Here is a 9,060-nt window from a genome sequence, read left to right as displayed (position 1 = left end):
AGGTACGGATGATTCCGATACCCAGGATTGTAGGTGTTGGAGTATGGGTTATTCTGCCTATAAGCTTGAAAGGCATTAACTTGCTTCGCGGAACTCCTACAATCTTATTCCCAATGACCTATAATTCCACAATTTTCACAGAAAGCCTCATTAGCATTGTTATTAACTGCAGAAACATTAACTATATTGGAAGTGCTAAGATTATCTAATTTTTGGCAGATAGAGGTCAATTGAGCTGGCAAAAAGGATACAGAGTCAACACTATGCTTCCCCTTGTTAGAAAATCCTCTAGGATTCCCAAATTGGGAATTATGTATCGCCATATCTTCAATAACCTGACCTGCATCATCAACATTAAGATTCATAAATCTCCCACTATCTGCAGAATCTAAAATTATTCTAGACGAATTTCCAATGCCATTGTAAAAGGCTTGGATTAACTGCCATTGTGCCAAATTATGGTGGGGGCATTCTCTTTGTAAGTCCTTGAACCTCTCCCAAGCCTCATATAAAGATCCATCGGCTTCTTGGGCAAAGTTCTGAACTGCACTCCGTAGTACGGCTGTTCTCTCTGTAGGATAATACTTGTTATAAAAATTCAAAACAAGAGTTTCCCAGTCAGTTATACCAAGTGCAGTTCTATTTAAACCATTAAACCACAATTTAGCTTTTCCAGTTAAAGAGAAAGGAAAGAGAATCTCCCTGATTTAGTTTTGTGTGACCCCGGCTTGCCTGATGGTATTGCAATATTGACAATAGTCGGCAATGTGAAGATTTGGGTCTTCACCCTTAGCTCCACTAAATTGGTTCCTCTCTATCATTGTTATAAATTGGGGTTTAATTTCAAATTGTACCCCATCAAGAGCCGGAGTGGGAGTGAGATGTGGAAAATCCGTAAGCTTGGGTTGTGAGTAATCACTAAGCTTCTTTGGAGACGTCATCTCTGATTTTGGATTTGATGATACCTCTGAATCGCTAGAACCAATTGGAGGATCGTGGTGATTATTATTATTACCAGAGTCCGCCAGGATTTGCTTGTAAAGATTTTTCTGTCTACGGAAGGATCGTTTGATCTCGGGATCGAATGGGATGTACCCTGATCTGGAACACCTGGGCATAAACAAAAAAAAAATAAAAGCAAATATGAGATTTGCCTCAAAGAACTAACGTTCTTTGAGACAAAAAGAAATAACCTAGACTACAAAAATAATTAGAAATAAAAAAAAATAAAAATAAAAAAAAAACCGTTTACCCAGCAACGACGCCAAATTTTGACAGGGTAAAGTCGTATCCCCAAATCAAAAGTAATTCCTAAATCCTCTAAATAATGTAGATAGGAAAGTAGGGTCGAATCCATAGAGAAACGAGTCTTTCTATTCCTAATTAACTAATATAATCTAGATTATGAAGTAACCAATATGTGAATTTGAATATGAAACTAAACTACGAAGATTGAGAGTAAGGAGAAAATAATATATAAAAAGATCTAGGGCATAGGTTCACCAATAAATAATATTCCAGGGTAGAATATAATAATCATTCATCAATGCATACATTAATCAGATTATAAAGGGCTTTCGCTACGTATTATAATCACACAATTTATTTACCGGTATTAAATCTCATCTTTCGAATCTCGACTTAACCATTTATAAATTAACCTGCCTATTGAAACTAGACCAAAACATCAATTCTCATCTGTCAAATCTCGAATCAATATTGTCAAACTCATGCATAAAAGATTAGGCCTAATCTAGTCACAGAGCATTAATTCAATCAATAGAAAATTAATCTAGCATTGACAATTAACAACAATAAATTACCCCTTCACATTATTTATGGATCCCCATAAACCCTAGAAATAGAACTACTCACACATAATAAAAGCTAAACTACTCAAAGCAATAAAACAAGACATGATCAAAGGAATAAAATAAACAACTAAGATTAAGAGAAGAGAAATAGTTACCAAAATAAATCTCGAATTAAGAATCAAATAATGAACAAAGTATAAGAGAAAGAAACTAATCTAAAAACAAAGTAGAGAGAGAAAATCTAAGAATAATAATTAAGAGAGTAAAGAAGAGAGTGAGTAGAGATCATAAAATCGTTTTACGGAGGAGTATTTATACTTCGTACAAATCCTAAACTAAAACAAACTTAAAAGACGTTAATCGTCTCCTAACAATACCACGCGCCCGATCGGGTGAGGCACCGCCCGATCGGGCGCGCCTTTTTGCTCCTCAAATACGTGTCTTGCGCCCAGCCGGGCGTGTCATCGGGCGCCGACCGTTGCTTCTCTCGCCCGGCCGGGCGCGCCTCTAGGCACCAACCTTTTTGGCCGGGCGGATCTCTTGGGCCACTATTTGGACTACGATTTGGCTCCAATTCTTCGGGCCAATCTGGGTTTCCTCTTCGGGTCTTGAATACTCGGTCCAAATGCCCCGGTATTACATATACCGAGCCCTTAATCACCGGTTTGATGGCTCTAACCGACCCTGGGCTATTAAATCTGGTCGTGTTCCTCCAGTGCTCGTGATTTCTCTATAATATCTCGGGAAAATACTCCAAAAGTGTAAATCCCTGCAAAAGTCAACCAAATCTACGAAAACACTAGAAAACACCAATTAGTAATAAAAGTGGCTCTAAAGAGCCAAAAACACTACTAATTATGACCAAGGGACCGGGGTAAAATACTATATAAAATAGACACATCAGTCTAGCGCTGGAGTCTGGTCTTCCCTATTCTGCTCTTACTGCCACTATTGCTTGGTTTTGCTCCAAACTTTGAGCTTGGTCGTTTGCTTTCAACCAAATCCGCTCAAATCTTTTGTAAATTAAAGCTCTTCATCTCTAATTTACTGATCCATGTAATTTTTCTCAAACTCCTCTCATCTTGGAGCACTACTACAAAAAGCGTGCTTTTAAGACGCTTTTCAGCCTTTTTTCGACACATAAAAGCGTCGCAAAAATCTTTCTCGACGCTTCTAAAAAGCGTCGAAAAAACGTGAGTCGAAAATTTTACTAGACACAAAAAAGCGTCTCAAATTTCGACGCTTTATTGTGTCTAAATTTTTATACGAAGCGTCGCAATTTGCCACAATTGGCGCACTTTCTTAACTTCGGCGACACTTTTTCACGTCAAGAATCTTAAAATTGGTGACGCTTTTCTATGTCCAAATTTTCATACATTTGCTATTTAACATTTTGGCAACGCTTTTTCCTGTCCATATTTTCTAATTTGGGGACACTTTTTCTTGTCCAATTTTTTTTTTTTTTTTAAATGTCTAGAATACAAAAATAAAATATTTCATTCACTTATAATTATTCCTAATATACTAATATTACAAAAAAAAAATGTACAACTAGTTTATGCTAAATTTTTTTTTTATTACATATAAATATATTATAGCATATGTACAATATCTCATAGTAATGGGTTTTTTTTAATTATTACATATAAATATATTCCAACAAGTACAATTCCAACTTATGCTTTATTCATGACTAGTTGTAGTGGAACAAAATCAGAATCACTAATTGAAATCTTTAAATAGCACAATTCTCTCATGTCCCAGCTGTTTTTCCATCTACACACCCATTCTAGCCGCTGCCACCTCAGCTTGTTCAACACCCCAGCGAGCCTTCAACCTTCTAACAGCCGCAGCCACAATGCACCCTGCATCATCCCTTAACACCACGCCCAACCCAATCTGGTTTTCCGCATCCATATTAGCATCAGAATTTATTCTGATCGCACCAGAAGATGGCAACCTCCAATCACAAAAAACAATTAAATACCAAAAACAAATTATTAGAGGTGGATCAACTTTGATAGCATCTACTTTAAGTGGAAAGAATTAAATAAGAGGTAAACCTTCCAACATGCTTAAAATATATATATGGTACATTAATGATGTAATAAGTATCAGTATTCTCTGGATAATTCAAGTCGTCGATAGTTGTTATTACAGTCAGCATCTGCAAATGAACAGAAGCAATAAAATTATGACCAATCTATCCATCAAATTAATCTCATCTCAACTAATACTGAAAAACTTTACCTTTTTGCCTTTAGATTGTCCAATATAATCAATCTTATTCAGCCAATGACTATGAAATCCATCCGCAGTCATCTCTGCTCGAGAATTTAATTGATACCCCACATCAATTCCTGCACATTCCACAAACAACGAAGTCTAGTTAGTCTCAAGCAAGACTGAGATAATAAGAAATCTTTTTTGCTCGGGTTACAAGCACCAACCAGGAAGAGAACCAATTGTCTTTTTTCGGATACAATATTTCATTCTTCTCTCTTATCTGTCACCAACACATTGTAAACAAGTCAACAGTTAATATAAGTACTGGGTAATGATTCACAGTAGGAAGAGTCTAGAAAATGCATGGACAACAATCATATGTGCTTCACAACAACACCACAATATATTTTGCAATGTATGACTGATAAAGAAACAACTATATTGTCGATGTGACATCAGTTTAGACGTAAAAGCATGTATAGTAAAAACTAATTACAGACAGGACTGAAGACATATTGATATACGTAATAAAATACTGTAGTATAGATGAGTGTAACATTCTGAGCCAAAAAGGTCTACCATCTAAAGCAATGACATCTGTAGATTGATACAGCAGCAAAAGAATCTCAATTACATTTATAAGTACTATTCACATATATATTACAGGATTGAGTTCTGACACGTGAAGGAGCTAAGACCTGAGCCAGTAATACCATCGCCGCCATAAGGTGTGTGAGAGGCACTCTAAGACAACTGTCGTTCTTGTTGAAGGGGGGTTTTCCCTACCAGTTTTTAACTTGGATTATGGCTACCTCTATCGAGAAGCTCTCTCTCGCTTCAGGCTATTCCCTCTAGACATAGAAATTAAGTTACAGAGTATTACAAGATGGGAAAGAACAAGGGAATGATACTTTGTCTTACAGATGCTTTGTCATATGTACTATGCCCCACACTGACAACAATAACAGGAATACCCTGATAAACACAGAAACCACCTAAAGTTGAAATAATATAATTGCAATTCTATATTGAGTAGTACCAGAAGCCAAATGACCTAGAGGATATCGATAAAGGTAGTTTACCTCTTTTGAGTAGCTCGAAAGTCCTACAAGCAGAGAGTCACACTTTTCGATACAGCTTCGCAGGAACTATTGGTTTCTGGGTAAATGAAATTACTGGATTAGAATGTAAGATCATTCATATAGGCTCCTCATGATAGTCCACCCCACATATAAAGACTCAAACTTCTTAAAAGACATTAGTGAATAGTGATACAAAAGAGAAATTTTAAGAAATCAGAAAAAAAAAAAAATACTTGAAAGAAGATAGAAGGAAGTCAAGAGACATGCAAATCCAATAGTAAATTCAGAGCAAGAGATCGATTTTGAACCTTATTAATTAATATTTAAATTTAGATAGCCATTTTCAAATACCAGATTTGATTAATTAGACTTTGATTCAAACAAAAAAAATGAGTTTAGGGTTAATAACAAACCTTAATTCATGTAAAGAAAGCGAAAACTAAAAGTAATAAAGCAAATCAAGAATCAAAAACTACCAATCTGCACCAACTCAGCCGATTAAACACTATCTAAACCCAAAATCACACAGATGTAAACAAGATCTACAGAAAACCAAGGAACCGACACATAAATGCTCTGCCAAATACTATAGAACCTAAGTTATGCCTCCAAAATCAGACCAAAGACTAACAATGACAGTGAGGCACAATTGGACAAAATTAATATTTACTAGAGCATAGAAGCAAACATGTACTTGAACCAAATTAATCATCCAAGTAATAAAATTAATCATCTAAGTAATAATTAGTTCATTCATTCTTGCAGAGTTATGCTCCCAGTCCTCAGTGGACAAGATACAGATGAAGATCAATACAAGCAAGGATACGACCAAAAAAAATATTAAATTAGAAGAGTCTAGTATGAGAGATATTACCATGAGGGTATATTTGAAGATAATGCTATAATTATGCACCTATATATGAATATATAGCCACACTTATCATGCAAGTTATTTTTGTATGAAATTTTAAAAGAAGCTTTAAAAGAACAAAGCTATAAAACCAGCACATGTACATCCTTTCTTTTCGAAATTTCAGCAGCATCTAACTAAGTAATATTTGTAGTCTTGCTACAAATTATAGCCAAAATTCATTTCAATGTTTACCCAAATTGCATATGAATCTAGATAAAAATAGAATATAGGGATCAATTTATTTGCTACAGAAGCGCACATCCACTTCAATAAGCACTATCAGCTTGTCACATCTAGTTGAGTTCTAATAAAAACATATATGCAGGGAAAAGAGTTGTTTCCATAAGAGATAGACAAAGAGTATTCTTACCTTTGACAAAGTAAGTGTATATGCCTAAGTTCTGTAACAAAATAAAAATTTCAGTTTAGAGCTTATGTTTATCATAGTGGGTAAGCTCTCAAAATTGAATAGAAATATACTAAAAAGGAGTAGAGCAAGTACTAATTAAAAGTAGAGGAAGTACTTATTAAACCCAAATAAAAATAAACTCCAACTATGTATACTAGTTATGAAAATCAATTAATTAGAAACACCTTAAGAAAAAGATACAACCCGACATGAGAGATATGGAGATCGAAATTAAAAAGGAAGTTAAATGCTAGAATATCTAGGATCCATACTCCAAGCTCACAAGATCGGAAGCCTTATTGATTAATATCATACCTTCTTAAAAACTAAGAATGTGATCGACTCAAATGTCGTGAGTTGCAATCAAGGTACTAACTTTCTATGTGAATATCTTATTATATGAAGTAGATTAAAATAAAAAATAACACTAATATTATGTTTAACTCTATAAGACCACTAATACAAGTAAAAGCTAAAAACCACTATCAAAAAGAGCATTAAAAGTTTAATACATGTTAGGAGAAATGATAAGAGACAAGCTAGCCTTACTTATCCTAAACTAGTATACATTAAATTACACATCTAACCAGCCTAACACACTAGTAAGTAATAATTACATGTGACCACAAGATCAGTATATCTACGTATATAGTACAACTAATATCAACATCAGCTGCTTCTTATACAAAAAGACTCAATTATACAAATCATTACATGTACAAAAGCACTCAAATTTCAATCACAAGACTACCCATTCTCAATGTCACCACTAATATCCTCTAACTTAACTAATATACAACACATAAAGCGAAAATAAGATATATTCAATGGGCAGTCTGGAGACAGTAAAACAATCTAATCAATTAACTAATTTGTTCCTGCTATAATTTACTACTTGGCAAAGAAAAGATAGAATCAGTAACATTTCAATAGGGTCTAGTTATGGTCCCAACTACAGAGAGTTGGACTTACCTATCAAAATTGTGTGGGTATTATCAAATGCAAGGACTGGAGGTGAGACCTGTACCTGAAGACAAAATTTGACACCATGGGCACCATGGGTTCTAGGTCTAAATTTTATAAATTCAATTAACAACAAAATTCTTAATTCACCAAAACAAACAAACTTAAACCAAAATGAACAAAATTCAAAAAAATTACAAACTCAACTAATAGAAAAAATATACAAGAAGTAAGTTAGATGCGAGAAATTACTCGAAAGTAAAGGCGAGATGAGCTCAGCGAACTGTGGGCTACTGTGTGAACATTCGAATGTATATTTTTCATAGCATTTGTTGTCAAAGAGACTTCAAAATCACATCTTACTTCATCTCTTCTTCCTCCATGATAAATTAAGAATAATATATCAGAAAAAAAATCGAAATCAAAATCGAAAAAAAGCATTAAAACAAAAACCCTTAATTTCAAAATCCAAAGAGAAAGGAGATAATACCGGAAAAAATTAGAATACCAATCATGAAGAAATCAAAGAGCATCTTTCAATTTAATTTGTTACTGGTTTGTGATTTTGGAGAGATGAATTGAGAGAGAAATGATTGAAAGGCTAGGGTTTAATTATTGGAGGGTAAAAGATGAACGGTTTTGTTGTTTTTCCCCAATTTTGTTTCTGTTCGCAAGCTAGAGCACATGTGCTTATCACATGATTTATATTCTGGACGCTTTTTGGAGTCAACAATAAGTAAGACGCTGAAAAGCGTCGAGAAAACGCGGGAATAAAATTTTCCACTGACGCCCTATTGACAGCGTCGAAGGCATAGCGTTGAAAATCAATGGGTTTTGTAGTAGTGGAGGAATCTCCTGTATTATATTCCCGGATTTTTTCGAAAAAAAATTAGGGAATGTCCTCGCTTGCTGGGATGCACCTTCATTTACATCTTTGACTATAGGACTTTGCTTATCTTTCTTTAGGGTTGATCTAAGACTTAGTGTTGCTTGACTCATTGACTTGACATGACTCAATGTTACTCGCTGTGATTGACTCGAGGTTGACTCGACTCGAAGTGAAATGACCCGTGTGACTCATGACCCGTGTGTGCATTGTATTGTGATCGTGCGACTCGAAAATGCAAAAAAGCAAAAAATTTCTGTCATTTTTGTGGAGGGTACCAACTTTCTCACAAAAAAGAAAGACGTAAATAAATAAAGAAGTGAAGTTTTTGAAGGTGCATGTTGAATGAGCTTAATCCGTTAATGTTGTCTCTCATAGTAAAAGGATTGTAACATCTTTGACTATCCTAGTTGACTTGATAATGAAAGTATTTAGGTAACTTAGGCGCGGAGGCTAAGTACTTCATACTTTGTGATGCAATGATGATTGATCTTGATATGACGAAGTATGCTTCAGCGTTGTGTTAAGATTTCATGACAAAGGGTTCCTAAGGGAAGTATATTTGGTCATGTATCTGTGATGTATGTGATGGTGATACTAAAGTTAGGCTGCAAGGGGTAAGTGTGTGGAAAAAGATATTATTTCAAGAAGAGTCAAATGATTGTGACTCTTAGGCTAGGTAAGCTAATGATGTAAGGATCAAGCCCCCAAGTCTAGCTCTAAGTAGATAGGGATGAGCATTGGAGATCCCTTGATATGATCATGGT

The 9,060-nt window shown here is 34.9% G+C and overlaps 1 long non-coding RNA gene and 1 other non-coding gene across 3 annotated transcripts; one reads left to right on the top strand and one right to left on the bottom strand.

The window, feature by feature from the left end:
• Positions 1 to 453: 453 nt before the first annotated feature.
• Positions 454 to 560, top strand: LOC145633556 (small nucleolar RNA R71). The gene has a single exon (XR_014112868.1). It is a non-coding gene; the product is annotated as a small nucleolar RNA R71 (small nucleolar RNA).
• Positions 561 to 3,327: 2,767 nt separating this feature from the next.
• LOC145630645 (uncharacterized) lies at positions 3,328 to 8,045 on the bottom strand. Of its 2 annotated transcripts, XR_014112156.1 has the most exons (6): positions 7,898 to 8,045; positions 7,660 to 7,784; positions 5,123 to 5,198; positions 4,265 to 4,320; positions 4,065 to 4,174; positions 3,328 to 3,981 (listed from the first exon to the last, which is right to left on the bottom strand). It is a non-coding gene; the product is annotated as an uncharacterized LOC145630645 (long non-coding RNA). The 2 variants fall into 2 exon arrangements; XR_014112157.1 differs by lacking the exons at positions 7,660 to 7,784; positions 7,898 to 8,045 and having other exon boundaries at positions 5,123 to 5,740.
• Positions 8,046 to 9,060: the final 1,015 nt, after the last annotated feature.

Source organism: Chenopodium album, chromosome 5 (genome assembly GCF_948465745.1).
Source record: "Chenopodium album chromosome 5, dcCheAlbu1.1, whole genome shotgun sequence".
NCBI classification, from domain to species: Eukaryota; Viridiplantae; Streptophyta; class Magnoliopsida; order Caryophyllales; family Amaranthaceae; genus Chenopodium; species Chenopodium album.
The sequence above is the reverse complement of the archived record's forward strand: the minus strand, read 5'-3'. Positions and strand labels throughout refer to the sequence as shown.